Genomic DNA, 15,997 nt, shown 5'->3' on the forward strand with positions numbered 1-15,997 from the left:
AATCAGTTTGTTGAGATGTATACTTTCTCATGTTCACAAAAAATCTTTTGCAATATCTAAGAAATGGAAACTAAGTATCCATCACCTAATGAGAAGATAAAAACAAGATGACACATATACACAGTGGGAAGATAGCCACAATTTAAACGCTTCATTTGCTAAGGGTAATCCACGTACAGAAAAACCACGTGATCTCTCCACATGTGAGATTTAAGAACGCACAATGAATAAGCAAAATTGGCCAAAATAACCTGTCAGTGAACCAAAAGCACAGTGAATAATGACATTCACTCCTAGCCTTGGCTAAATCACATATCCTCCTGTGGCAGCTTCCCTAATCCCAAACCCTTTCTCCCCTCCTCCCAGCCTTTTACAATAAAGAGTCTCTCTGCATTGGAATTTTCCAGAGTCTGTGTCATTGCCTCCGGTCTCCTTGCTCCTGTCTCCCGGGGAACCAGGGATGGCACAAGAGGCCCAACAGGTTTAGGATTCAATATCAGAATATTAATGTTTTCCACATTTTCACATGTTATAATTAAAATATAATCCAGTAATTATAAAAGTTGTATTTAATGAACACATAATATTATATCCCTTCCATATATATAAAACAAGTAATAGGTATAAATTTAATACTAACAAAAATGTAATGTTTGGTTCTTAATGAAAACAGCAATATTCTCTATTAGCCCTTAATGGTATGATTATTTTCTCTTTGACTCCTCAGAATGTATCAAAAGCCTTCTAAAAAGCCTGTACCAGGTTTCTGTTTTTTTTTGACAAAACTCATTTTAAATATTTACATTGGTTTGTTTTGTTCTACACAAGTACTCAGAAACTATTTCTTCCTGATCCTACTTGCCACACTAGAAAGTAATAGTTTTTGTACGTGGGTATTTCCTATGTTTCTGCCTCTGTGTGCTGCTACAGGCACCTTCTACATGTGCTGAGCCATTCATTCACTCTTACACATCTACTCAGTAAACCCATGGAACAAGCGAATATTAGAGAACAGATTTTATAAGCCTTCAAAATCTTCTAGTGATATATTAAATATCCTAATGACTTTAAAAATAATTCCATTGCAATTATTTATTATTGAGGGGTTGAGCATGTGTGTGCCATGGTGTGAGTATGGAGGTCAGAGAATTACCAGGAATTGATTCTCTACTCCTACTAAGATCTTAGGAGCTGAACCCAGGTCATCAGACTTTGATAAAAGAGCCATTCCTGATGGAGCCCTTGTGGCACCCTTCTTTTTCATTCTCCTTATAACACATATTCTCACACTGTGGAGAAATGTTGGAAGGTCATAATCAGAGAGTGAGGCGAGGCCCATCTCGTCCTTGTCTTAAGCCCAAGAGTCCATTATTATAACATAGATATTATGCTGTGGGACAATGGTCTTATACCCTGTAAAGTTTTGTAAGTTGTATTGGTTTAATAAAATACTGACTGGCCAGTAGCCAGGATAGATGGGGCTAACTTAATTTAAAAATATAATGACATTTTGAATTTTTCATGCAAATCGATGGAAATATAAAACACTATCTTGAGTGAGATAACCCAGACCCAAAAAGATGAATATGGTATGTACTCACTCATTAGTGGACTCTAGCCATAAACAAAGGACATTAAGCCTATAGTTCACAAGCCTAGAGAATCCAAATAACAAGGTGAACCCAAAGAAAAACATATATAGATCCCCCTGGAAACTGGAAGCAAAGAAGATTGCTGGGCAAAAATTGGGAGCATGGGGGTGGGGGTGGGAAAAGAGAAGAGGGTGAGAGAGAAGGGAAAAGAGAAAGACTGGAGAGAGCTTGGGAGAGTGGGAGGGTGGAGATGAACGAAAGGCAGATATAGGAGCAAGGAAGAAGATATTTACATTAAGGGAGCCATTTTAGATTTGGCAGGAGACTGGCTCCAGAGGGGATCCCAGGTGTCCACGGGGAAGACCCTAGCTAGGTCCTTGGATAGCAGAGGAGAGGGTGCCTGAACTGGCCTTGCCCCACTATCACACCGATGATTATCTCGAATATCACCAGAGAATCTCCGTACAGCGACAAATGGAGATAGAGCCAGAAACCCTCATCAGAGCAATGGACTGAGCTCCCAAGGTCCAGCTGAAGAGCAGAAGGAGGGAGAAGATGAGCAAGGAAGTCTGGACCGCAAGGGGTTGGTCCACCCACTGAGACAGTGTTCCTGTTCTAATGGGAGCTCACCAAATCCAGCTGGACTGGGACTGAATGAGCATGTGATCAAACCAGACTCTGAATGCGGCTGACAATGGGGGCTGACTGAGAAGGTATTGATAAAGGCACTGGGACTTGTTTCTACAGCATGTCCTGGCTTTTGGGGACCCTAGTCTATTTGGATGCAAAGCTTCCTAGGCCTGGATATAGAAGGGAGGGTCTTGAACTTCCCACAGGGCAGGGTTCCCTGCCCTCTCTTAAGGCGGGAGGGGGAGGGAGAAGGGTGATTAGGGAAGTGGGAGGGGAGGAGGAAGTGTAAAATTTTGAATCAAAAATAAATAAATAAAAACAATACTTAAAATATCAAATAAAGCATAAAACAAGCAAACAAGAATTCAGAGCAAACATTGCAGCTGCGTATTTAATGAGTCACATCTCAGGAGAGAGCAATAGGAAGGAGACCACTACTGACACTTGAGGGGAAAACAGTTCATGAAATTCCTTCTCTTCTCTGCAAGGATGGAAGCCACCTGCCCTCTGTCCTGCTGAGGATTCCTTCTGGATACTGACAGCAAACTTTACCACTGTGCAGCCTTTCATGAGGCAATTAACATTCACACCATGTGCACGGGATTTGTAGTAATAATCCCCCAAACATTTAGGCAAGCTTCCAACAGAATCTCTAATGTGAATGCTTTGCAAGCTTGGAGTCAGGGAAAGGTGATTTTACCTTACACAACCAGCTCATGTCAAGACATTCCAGCAGCACTTCAGTAAAACGTGAGCACCTCGTGATTCAACAGCAAATGACTCTGAGGCTGATCTACCCTCCCTTGAACAAAGCTCCTCTCCAGATCATGAGGTCTGTGCACTAACTTCCCTGAATCCACAGAGCTTTCCAGAAACAGGCAGTATGCCAACTCATTATTACTCCAGCAATTAGAATATGAGGAGTTTTACTATCCTAGGGGAGAAGTGAACACAGGACAGGGAAGCACTCTGTGAAAAGGAAGAACAAGAAAGTCAGAACTTCATGGCATTGCACACTAGTCATTGGGAAGTCCACATTCACTGCAGATATGAATAAACAATGACATCCACAGATGAGCCACAAATAAGCCTGAAAACTTTATTTTCTCCTTTACTTTTGTAACCAGTTGTCAACATTTAGATACTTGCTTTATCCTTTCAGATCATGTCACACATTCTGCTTAGTAATTACTTCAGTGTATAATTTAATAGACATCACTAATTTTTTTCTTCAATAGTATCATTGAGTCCTCGGCCTAATCCCATACAGAGGCACTGTTTAATAACGGAGGCTATTGATGCAGAAAATTATTCAAACCACATGGGCCAACTGAGCAAAAGAGAGCTTTTAGCTCAAAGGCCTTTTAGCGATGAAAATCTGGTAGCATCATGTCTGGTGCTGGTTATATTTATATATCCTTAGTGATCAGTCTAGTGCACTGACCCTTTTTTAATTCTCAGACAAATGAAAATTTAGGTAAACATTTTATTTTATTGTGTATGTAATTAGATTTCCTTGCTAACATATATTTTAAAAACTTGAAGGTGGAGGTGAACACAAATTATCTACTCTGCCTCATATAAACATGTACCCGTGTACATACAGACACACACACATAATTGTCACCATCCCTCAGCTGGAGGAACGCTGAATGGAAAAGGATATTTCAATCTGCTCTACAGAGTAGAAGTGGTGGTACTCGGATGTTTATTTGGACAGCACTAAAAAGATATCTAACTTACTTTGTGATATAAAGTAAGCTTAGCTTTCTTTCTTGAAAGTGAAAAGAAATGGAAAAGAATGCAAAATAAATACCACTGAAGATATGTGTGAAAACTAAAAGGGAGGGGACCTCCTTTTGCTGTTATTGCTCTCTGGATGGCTGGGCTCACCCACCCAAACTTTAAATCTCCCTCTAAAAGTCAGGCCATTTGCTGCCAGGTTTCTGGAGAGGCAGTCATTGAGTCTGAACAGTTCCACACATTGCATTTGAATGTCTCTGTTTAATTGTTAGTCCCCAGTCACTCAGATTTAGCTTTTTAAAAGTCCTTCTTCACTTCAAATTTCTTTTTCCTTTTTCCATCCAAATAATTCAATTAAATTATAAACTCACCTGCCACAAAAAAACTAAAAAAAACTTAAAATCCACATTATTGCCATGACTTGTCTCCAAATTTGTTGCGCATATTGGAATTAGATGGCACCTGGCATCAGTGCTCTCATTATGAGCAGTTCCCTCCCTCTGCTTTAAATCCCCACAGATTTATCATTTTATCACAGGTGCTCCTGTGGATTGCTAACAGTGTCAAATCTCTGCTCTTCAGTATGTCTACTTTATACAGTCCACTAAGGACACATTACCACAGAACGCCTAAAAGCAATGAGTTTGCACCATCTGTTCTGATCATGTTGCCTCCAGATCTAGCCTACTGCCTCAACTATAGACAATGAACTGGAGATAAGTGGTTGTCTCTTTATGTATAGGTGTGAATAGTCTTTTATAAAATAATATTCCTAAAACTTATCATTTACAAAAAAAGTCATAGTAGTTTCAGTTGTCAAATTTATATGTAAGAGAAGAACATTGCTACAGACAAAATAGAGGGCTGGCAATTCAGCTAGACCTCTGGTCCAGTTGATCATAAAGTGTTGATAAGAAACAAATTATGACACCACAGTAAGCAAACCAGTGAAACGGACATAATTAAAGTGCCCTTTCACTTTGAGAATTAATCTAGCCAGATCCAAATAACTTTTCCTGTTCTAGGCTTGTACAAATGTTACTTCCCATCACTGCTGCTTCTTGCTACACTCCTATCCAACAGACTTCAAAATCTAATTTAACATTTTCTCGAGTGATAAAAAGTAACTGAACAAACCCCTTCTTGCATGGAAATAACAGCATAAAACTCTCCACAGCAAATCATTGTCTTCTAGAAGCCTTCTTAAACTTCAGCTGAAAGTGCTACTGCCTACAATGTTTTTACATTTAGACATTTGACTGGAGTCTAACAAAGAGAAATTCCAGTTTTCTTGTAACAACTGACACTAAATTAATCTCAAATTATAGTTCCCATAAAGATTAGTGGAAGATCTTAACTAGATGTTGCAAATGAACCATTCTCCTGGTGGAATCAATTACCCGATGAAATAGCTAGAGCCCTGGCACTCAGAAAACTCTAGGAAGTAGATCAGCTCCAGGTGTTTAGAAGTTCACTGTGACAACAGAATTATGGTCCACACTACATTTATCCAGATGCATAAGCTAGGTGTAAATCTGTGGTGCTTAGCTGTTCAGTGCACGTATGACTGTGGAATATTTGATATTTATTGATTAATTCAAGTTGTAAGAACTAGTTAATAATAACCTTGAACTAATAGGTCAAACAGTTAATAATGAATATAAGCCTCTCTGTGTTTCTTTGGGACTGAATGCTGCTGGACTGGGCAGAACAGAAACTTCTGTCTGCAAAAAAGAAAACCACGACCAATTAAAATGCAGAACTGTGGAGCCTGATCTCAGTGGACATACCTACAGACCACTCTCACTGCTATGGCTTGGGAAACTTTGTGGAAGAGAGGCCTGAAAGACTGTTAAGAGTCAGAGGATAAGGGGGTTTCCTGTGAGATCGTCTCTAGTAATGACAGAGCTACACCCATACAGTCTCTCCAACAAGACCTCTCAAATGTGAACTGAAGAAGGACTACACCAATGAACATTCCAAAGCTAACCAAGGAAAGCTTACAAGGTCTCCACCCTACACAAAGAACTATAGGCAACTGAGGAAATCTGGGAGTGGGAAAAGAGATGATGTTCCCAGTGAAGAGCACATCAATTGGTGACCCAAGGCCAATGGTCATCCCTGAAAACACACATGCAATTAAACTTATATTGACTGAGCAGGATATGTGTGTATATGTATGTATATATGCATGTACCAACAGTGAAAAAAGAGGTTGTGGATTTGAAGGATAATAGAAAATGGTATATATGAGGGTTTGAATGAAGAAAAAGAAGGGAAGAAAGATGATCTAGTAATTTAAATATGATTGTCTGATCCACAACATATAAGCAAAAATATATGGCCACATTTTCCTTTCTAAGACATCTAAGAAAGTATTATAACTTTTTCTTCAACAAGAAAGAAAATAGTCACTCATGTTGTATATGTATGAGTGCTGTTATTTACATAAACACACAACACACACCTAGAATCCCCTTAAATACTCCATAAAACACTCAGAATTTTTCTGAGTTTATAGAAAAATTTACTGGATGATTCTACCAAACATGTGAGTTGTCTTTCATTTTTCCCCTGCTAAAAATTTTACAATGAAGTAGTGAAAACACTTTTCCCTCCTAATTAAAAACCACTTCTGCTTCTGTAATAAATACAGGTCTCATTAGCATCCAATGAGAGATATAATATCAATCATATTAAGCAGCCTTTATATAGCCATATTTTCTAAGTGTTTGTATCCTTTCCACCTTTCCATGTTGAGAATAAATTATTTAGCAATAATTTGGTTTGTATGAATTTGTATGACTGTTTATTTTGTTGAATTTTTTGCTGAGAGGTATGGAGGTAGGATAGCATAAATAAAATAAGTGCTAGGCTGTGGTAAACTCAAGAAAGATAAAAAGTCTGACTTGCTTTTTTGTTTGCTTGTTTTTGTCTGATTTAGTGTCTTTTCCATAAGCAATCTCCAGCTACAACCATTAATTAGGGTTGGAGCATTTTCAAATCACCTATCCTAGATCTATGCCATACTTTCTTCACTAATAGTCTTTATCTTACTTAAAGGAAAAGATAGTCAAATGTTTTTTAAAACATAAATTTATTACCAGTCTGTGCCTAGCAGCCACTTTTCCCTTGTTACTTTTGTATAATAGTTAACACAGGAACATTTAGTGGAAAATGGCTGTCATTATCTACAGTATTCAAGTTTAAATAATTTGTTGAAAATTTCAGCTTATTGTCTTAAGTAAATGTAGTCTAATATATATACACAATTTCCTAGATAGTGAAAAAGAACATTTTAACATATTTATAGACAAGTATAATAACTTTTTTATCTGACTTTTGAATCAGTCTGTGAACTCCTAGAAATAGGGACTGTCTCTTATGCAACTTTGTGTTCTTAAACACTTTTTCTTTTTATTGATTGAATAAAGGCTATATAAAAATTGGAGGGAGAAACTCTCCTTCCTGGCTTGATGATGAGAGGTGCTATATTGCTGAAATCTCTGTGACAAAAAACTGTGTTTAGCCTCTCAGATCTGCCTGTATGTCATTTGAGAGCCAAGAGAGTACTAGCCTTTTCATTGAACCCTACACCATCAAACATTTCAGGAATTAAAAATAAACACAGCTTAGGAATTTACCAAACATCTTGCTTTGTGACTAAGTTATTCTTGACCTCTTTTGAGAATAAAGAATTTTAAACATTTTAGAAGTTGGGATCAAGATACCCCAAACATGGTCACAGGGATGAGACAATGTAATAGGCCAAGTATGCAAGATATAAGAAAACAGAGTGCTTCTGGGTTGCAAAGCTGAAATAAACTGGAGAACACATTTCCTATCTAGATGGCAAAGACATCCATGACCTTGCATTCAAATGGGTTGTTCCCAGTGTTAAGAGGTATGCTTTATTCCCAACAAAATAAAAAAAAAACAAAACATGAATTTATTATTGGAGAAAAACACCTGCTTCCTAAACACTGAAAATCTGACTATTACAAGATGAAAAGTTTTGATATAATTGTGAAGGACTGGCTGAATAAAATGTGCACTATGGTTTAGCCCAGGTCTGCATTTTAGAGAAAAGGAAAGGACATAATATGAAAAAATTACCTATAAAATCCCTATAATTAGGATATAGAAAAGTCAGTAATTATAATCCCAGTTCATGTAAATAGTGATATAATAATAAAAATTAAGGCTACACATAAAATATTTTAATGTAAATTATTAATATTAGGACATTTTTTAGGACATGGTAGAGATGGTTGTACTAAAAAGGATATTCTTTGAGGCTAAGGTAGTCTTTGTTTAGACATCTGTAAGTCAGAAGCAAAATAAATGAAAAAGTCATTTGCTTTGCGCTTCTCAAGTCACTATTTACCAGTCAGGTGCAATGACAGCATTGTTTTAAATATTCACTCACTTCAGATGAGGGCGTCAGCTTTCCCACTCTCCCCTTTGTCTGAATCACGTGACCTTTCCCGGACAGAGAGTGAATGTCATATCACAGCGGGGCCTCTTGGTACGGAGACAATTAAAGGACTCCCAGTAGCGGTGTTGCTTTCCGGGACCCATAGGAAATAGTGAGAGAAAAGGCACCCAGCATTCCTGTCTCCATGTGAACCATGCAACCTTTCACTGAGTCCAGATTGATTTAATGAGTTGGATACAACTTAGGTTTTCAAAGGTCTGTCATTTCAATGATAATTGTTCAGGTGTGACAGTGGGGAGGACGATATGTTGTGTCCTGGATGGTCATTAAATGCTCACATTTTTATGATCTACCTGTCAGGCAAACTGAGTGACAGCTCATACAGAATGCCTCTTAGCGAAGATTTAGATATGAAATAAGTACACCAGTAAACATCTTTTCTCCTTAGGAATGCCCAGTGGATTTTATAATGAAGCTGTGCTTACTTTGAATAATATTGAGGTATTTTTGAACACGCCAATTATTAATTAGTTATACAAAATAATAAAGTAATAATCCATCTAAAATAGCAACTACAAAGGATTTGGTTCTGGAGTATATTGTAAAACTTTTCACTTCTCACTTCTGGCATGCTAACTCCTATTTTCAGGATGAGTCACCAAGAAGCTAAAATGGAGGCATTGAAGAGAAGCCAAATGTCTCTTAGTTTTATGGCTTAACACCTGCTATTCATTTTAAATAGATTAGGAACTAGTGAAAAATCATTTGACGAAAATTCTGTTTCATCCAAGTTTTGAGCTTATAATACATTCTCACTGATTATGTCTTACTCCCCGTTCTACCACAAAATAAAAAGTTTGGAAAAAGTAGTTACTTCCCCTTGTGTAACAAAAATATCTCCATCAAAGTAATGTGTTTGCAGGTTTAAATTATTAAATTAGTATAAAAATACTTACTTGGAGTCAGATGTGGTGGCATATACCAGTAATCCTGTAATACCAGCGCTCAAGAAGCAGAGACAACCTGGGTGAAACAGAAATTCCAAGCCAATCAGGATAGATACATAGTGAAACCCTGCCTCACACAAAATAAAAACAAATTTCAAAAAGAGTTTTTTTTAAAAGCAATTAATAATTATTATTCAAAATTTCCCCCAGTAACTACACTCAAACTCCCTAAATGATTGTTTATAAATGTTTGTTTACATTTAAATGGGGATATTCTATAGATATGAATACTTTCCATTTGTATGGATCTTGGTTTAATTATACAAATTTAAGGTCAATTTTGTTATATGTGTATTTCTGCTTTTGATTAAGGTATTGTGCTTGTGCAGCTCATTTAAAAATGTAATGTATAATTAAGAAATATAGGTTAATAGATAATCCTCTATAATAGTCAAGCTTCTAGTCATGTTAGTTAGGTGTTCTAGATATATAGAGAGATATTTCAGTTAGATAAGTATTCTTCAAATTTTTCAGAGATCTTCAGAATATGGCATTTAAAATGTTTTAAGAACTTAGACTTTTCATGACAATGAAACACCTCTGCTCCTGGCAGCACCAATCTCTTCAAGAGGATGATAGGCATTGAAGAGGTTCCTTATGGAGTTTGTTAGCCATTTAGGCAAGAAACTGCTCTTGCCTAAACTGCTTGATGGTATGCTATATGAACTGGATATGCAGGACCCACAGAAAAATGACTGCTGAACTTGCCTAAAGATGAGACAGTCCTTCAGGGTTCCTGCTTCATGAAAGAGTCTGCCAGGCATTCTGCAGGACACAGAAGAAAGTGACTGACAAACTACCAATATAGGCAGAACTGTCTTTAAAATATCCTGCCTCATGGAAAATTCTGCTGGATACTATGAGCCAGTAGGCTGAAGATGGATGCCAACAATGTTACAGAAGAACTTTGGGTGACTGTCCAGGCAGCAAGATGTCTCTATCAATTCTAAAGTTTTAAAAGTTGCTTACAATGTACTTCCTGATTACTTAAGTGATACTATATCCTTCTAAATTCTTTAACGAAGTTGAAGAATAGTTATGATTACAGTTTTCCTTAGTTATGATAAAAGATAAAGTAGATATAAATATTGTAACTATAATTTTTGCTTGATACCTGCTTTGTTATAAATAATTATACTATGTTAAAATTAAAACATTCATTTTTATTTAGACAGAAAAGGGGATGTGATGTATTCTGTGAATATGTTTTATTCACATTGGTTAATAAAGAAGTTGCTCTCAGCTAATGGCTTAACAGAGTAAAGCCACGCTGAAAGAGATATAGAGAGAGAGTAGACAGAGTCAGAGAGAAGCCATGTAGCTGCCCACAGGAGACAAATGCCTCCACCAGAGCCAACCAGAATCTTGCCAGTAAGCACAGCCATGTGGTGATATACAGATTAATAGAAATGGGTAAATTTAAGATATAAGAGTTAGCCAGAAATATGCTTAAGCTATTAGCCAAACAGTATTGCAAGTAATATAGTTTCTGTGTGATTATTTCAAGTCAGGACAGTCAGGAAATGAACTAGCAGCCTCTGCCAATAATCAATGATATATGTGTTTTTTCCCCTTTTTGAAAGCAGCCTCTCTATATATATCACAGGTTAGTCAAGGATAGCATCAGACTTCTGCCTTCATATCTTAGTGCTCCCAGATCACAGAATGCACCCTTTATAACTTAACAATTCTTAGTAAAGACTCATATTATTGTTTCCAGAGTTGTTGAGTGGTGTTTATTATTTCCTGACTTCCTTCCCTATGATAAAAAAAAGATAAAACCAATTTCCCAAGTAAAACTATTTTGTTCAATAATTTAATGAAGTGGTTGGTTCTCATTTTGGAACTGGTGGTTTGGGGTCTGGGTCCAGTGTTTTCAGGCCTATTACCCAAAGAATTAAAAATAAAACGCACATAGATTTTCAAAAAATCTCCCACAAAGCCGTTTTTTATCCTACTGCACGTACTGGCTTTGTGGGAGCCTAGGCAGTTTGGATGCTCACCTTACTAGACCTGGATGGAGGTGGGTGGTCCTTGGACTTCCCACAGGGCAGGGAACCCTGATTGCTCTTTGGGCAGATGAGGGAGGGAGACTTGATCTGGGGAGAGGGAGGGGAATGAGAGGCGGTGGCAGGGAGGAAGCAGAAATCTTTAATAAATAAATAAATAAAAAAGAAAATTACTCGTAATGAAAAAAAATATTTTCAAAAAAGCAAAGCACCTTCAGTTGAAACAAAACCAAAGCAGCCGTGCAGGTTATAAAAAGAGACACTATCAAAAATGATAAAAGACCACAAGAGTGGGAGCATCCAAGTGCCTCAATAATCGTTCATGGCTTCTTTTTATAGGACGCAAGAGAAGAAATTTAGTCTCTAAAGAATGTACTTTGCAGGGTTCTCTAATTTGATTGATAAGTTATATCTTATTTTTTCTAATGTGCATATTCTTTTCATTATTCATTTGATTTTAGTCATATGTAAACACAGTTATGTGTATATGATGATAAAAAGGGTCTCTCTAAAAGGTTACTAATGCATGTACTACACACACACCCCAAATCAAGTTAGTCTGGATTGGTCCTTCTTTTGGCACATACCCCAATATTTTGGGATTGTACTTGAATAAAAAACTGCCCAAATCTGATTGATTCCAAAAAAAAAAAGAGAAATTCACACCATTGTTCAGAAATAAAAGTAAGTACAGCCAATGGTAAGTGGGAGAAATAACGAGTTTCGGTGGTTTCTAGGTGCTTTGATTGGAGAAGAATACGTGTCCATAGTATGGACAGGTGAAGGAACCAGTTTACCAAGCACATTTTTTTTCCTTTTTTAAAAATTTATTTTTCCATTCAAAAAATTTACACTTCCTCCCCTCCTCCATTCCCCTCCTGCTCCCCCACTCACCCTCCTCCCTCTACCTCCCTCCTTAAGAACCCTGCCCTGTGGGAAGTCCACCCCCCACACACACACATCCAGTCCTAGGAAGCTTTGCATCCAAATAGACAAGTAGACTAGGGTCCAAAAAAAAAAAAAAAAAACCAGTACATGCAGTAAAAAACAAACACATTGTTACAATCTGTTGAGTGTCTCTGTGTGTGTAATCAATGTAAGTCAAAATGGGGTTCCAAGATAATCTGTCTCCACTGCCTGCCTCAATTCTATGTCTCTGTGTATGACAATTCTTCAAATTTAAGAAGAAAGATGTGCACTTAGCATGCTTTTCTCGAAGGGACTTTTTAAAAAACTCACTGTTCCTTAAAGTGTCTCTGTGTTGGAATTCTGTAGTGGTATTATAATATTGAACTAAAGAATGACTGCAGGCACTAGTTGGTGAATCTGTTACAGCCATTTTCTGTGTTTTCTTCTGGTTCTTTTCCTTTGAACTGTAAGAAATGCATCTAGATGATGTTTTAAGGATTCCCTTAACTTAATTTTAAGTGATCCCTAACTTCTCACTTCCTCATTTGGGCTTCAGCTTTACTCTTAATGTGTGTGCAGCTTAAGTCTCCTGCTTGCACTAGTTAGCTTTTTATCAACTTGATACAGGCTAGAATCACCTGGGAAGAAGCAACTCCAATTGAGAAAACGTTTCCCTCAGATGGACTATGGAAAAGTCCGTGGAGTGTTTTGATTAACAGTTAATGTGGGCCGGCTCAGCTCAAATATAGACCATGTAGCCCCTCGTAAGTGATTTAGATGCTTATAAGAAAGTGTCTAGCAAACCATTAGGATAAAGTCATTTATCAATGTTCTTCTGTGGCTTCTGCTTAAGTTCCTGCCTCCAGGTTCTTGCCTCGAGCTCCTGCCCTGATTTTCCTTCATGATGGATTGTAACTGGGGCATATAAGCCAAATAAACCCTTTCCTCCCCAAGTTGCTTTTGACATGGTGTTTTATCACAGCAAAAGAAAGCAAATTAAGACAGTGGTCTTCTATTTTCATTCTGTTGTTATGATAAAAACACTTTGACCAAAAGCAACATAGGGCTGAAAGGATTGATTTTGGTTTACAAATCCCAGCTAACAATCCATCATTAAGTGAAGTTAGGGCCAGAATTCAAAGAAAAAACTAAACCTTTTAGATTTCAACTTTCTACAAAGGAATGGTTCACTAGAGGAACCTTACATGCCCAGTTGTCTTTTTGCTTAGTTTTTAGAGACAGGGATTCTCTGTATAGCCCTGGCTGACCTGAAACTCAATAGACCCGGCTGATTTAGTCTAAATTAGAGACCCATCTGCCTCCAAAGTACTGGGATTAAAGGCACATTTGCTGTGGAAATAGAATCATGGTTAGAGATGGTGTTGGCAATTTCAGACCTGCTGACATAAATGAACAAAATCTGGTAATATAAACTAATGACTTGCATGCTTTTTCTTTACCCTGTCTCATTCCTTACTGGAAGGATCAATCTTTTCAGTATTTGGGTTCTGGTTCAGTGAGCCAGAAAAGTAACTTTGTAGTATCAGAATGTCTTCCAACTGTATATTTATTTTATTGTAAATAATGGTGAACAGTGGTCAATAAATAGTTTTATATTCCTTTAAAAAAGAAAAACTAAAGCAGAGACCCATGGGATGTTGCTGCTTACTGGCTCACTTCCTAGCTCATGCTCAGCTAGGTTTCCTGTGCAGCCCAGGAATGCCTGCCTAGGAATGAGGTGACACATAATGGATTAGGCCCTCCCACATCACTCATCAATCAAGGCAATCTCTCAGAGTTATCGCCACAGACCAATCTGATTAAGCACTTCTTCAGTTGAGGTTCCCCATGTCCAGATTACTCTAGATTATTAGTTGACAGTGAAAACTACCTAGCACACACATTTATTCTGTTCTTTTAGTTCTTAGAACTAATAACTACTAACTTACCTCATTTTTATCAATTAACAGGTTTATCTTTCTTACCATAATCTCACTACATTTCCCTCATACATTAAATGTGAACTCATGGAAAACATGGGCTGCCAAGAGCCAACAATCTAAATTCTAAGTCTTTATTCAAATATAAACCTTAGGACACTGAGTATAAGAAGGATTAAATTAAATAAGCCCTACGAGAAACCAGCCTGCTTGATGAATGGATAATAAAGATCCTCATGGTTTTTAGGATTCCCCTTTCATCAGTATACATCATGGCCATACCAGTTGTGTAGGTCAACTTCTGTTGTAATTAGCGATCAGAATAATCTAGTCACCCAACAATATTTACCACATTCCTAGCAGGAGCGGGGGATCTGATAGACTCTGTATCTTTATTGAATAAGATACAAACTCTAAATCAGAATGTAGTGTTGTTAGTAATGCAACATGTGGCTTTGGCCCAACTATTTAATGTACCTGGGATTTTAGGTTTTTTTATGTTCAAAGTGGAAAATGTTTAGACTTTTTTTCTCTAACTGATTTAAGAATTGCTAATGATTATACTGAAAGCAATGGTATTTACTGTTTAAAGTAGTAGGAAAAAGAAGGAAGAAATATTTTTACAAGTGCAATATAAATATAAAAAGAATAAACTAATTGCATGGGAGAAAACCAATGTATCCCTCACTCTTTGAATAAATTTTATAACATACATCCTCTCATTTTCTAGTTCATCGCTGTATTCTCAGTTGTTATTGGGATTTTCAACTTGAGAGAAAATCTTGATGTGACAAAGCAAAGCATAAAATGTGATTTTAAAGATAAATACTTTTGTGGAACTCTGCCAACTATAATTCCATTCTCTACCAAGCTGCATTCAGATTTGAACTTCTAAGCAAACAGTTGAACATGTCCCTAACATTATGTCAGTGTGATGGACCCAGCATATTAAAATGTTTAAGCAATTATTTCCACAGTTCAATAGTTTAAAATGCAATCACCATGCAAGAATATAATGACTACAAATTTATTGCATTGGATAAGTAGCCACTGTTGGGTTTCACAGAAGAAAGCAGCAATGCATAGATATCTACCACCCTGACTAAAAATAAAAAAAAAAATATTTGTATATGTTCTTTACATGTGAACATTTATATTTGGTTTTGTGTAAAGTGGATGAGGCTGAAAAGAAAAGAAGGTTCATCCTTAAAGTGAAGTTTGAAGACATGAAATGCTTTATGCTAATGCTTGGTATAAAATCAAAAACATAAAAGGGAAATCTATTGGATTTTAGGAACGTTGATGTTTAAAAAAAAGTCTACATTTTCATGACAGTTACCACGGCTGAGCAGAATCAGACCTTGGAGGATTGACTGCCTTGCATCTTTTGAGTGGTGCATTTATGTATCAGGATGCAAGTGAGCGTCTGGCTTCTCCAGTACCGGAATATGACCTGTTCACCTCAGCAAACTACCTCAACTATTTAGCCATTTGGATTGGTCTATCAAGAGGCCAGTTTCTGAATTTTATTAAAACATGTCATTGACTTATTTTACTAACATTGAAAGTACCATTTTCTTTTATCTGAAGAAAATAAATATCAGCTATAGAAAGATATGGTATGGCCTGCCATGGAGACAATATCTTCAGAAACATTATCCAGGTACCAAAGAGGACAGGAACAAGAACTTGTGAGCTTTTAAAACATTTTAAACTGAGAATAGATACC

This window comes from Alexandromys fortis, unplaced genomic scaffold, assembly GCF_014885135.2.
Source record: "Alexandromys fortis isolate MF-2015 unplaced genomic scaffold, M_Fortis_MF-2015_v1.1 scaffold_23, whole genome shotgun sequence".
Taxonomy (NCBI): Eukaryota; Metazoa; Chordata; class Mammalia; order Rodentia; family Cricetidae; genus Alexandromys; species Alexandromys fortis.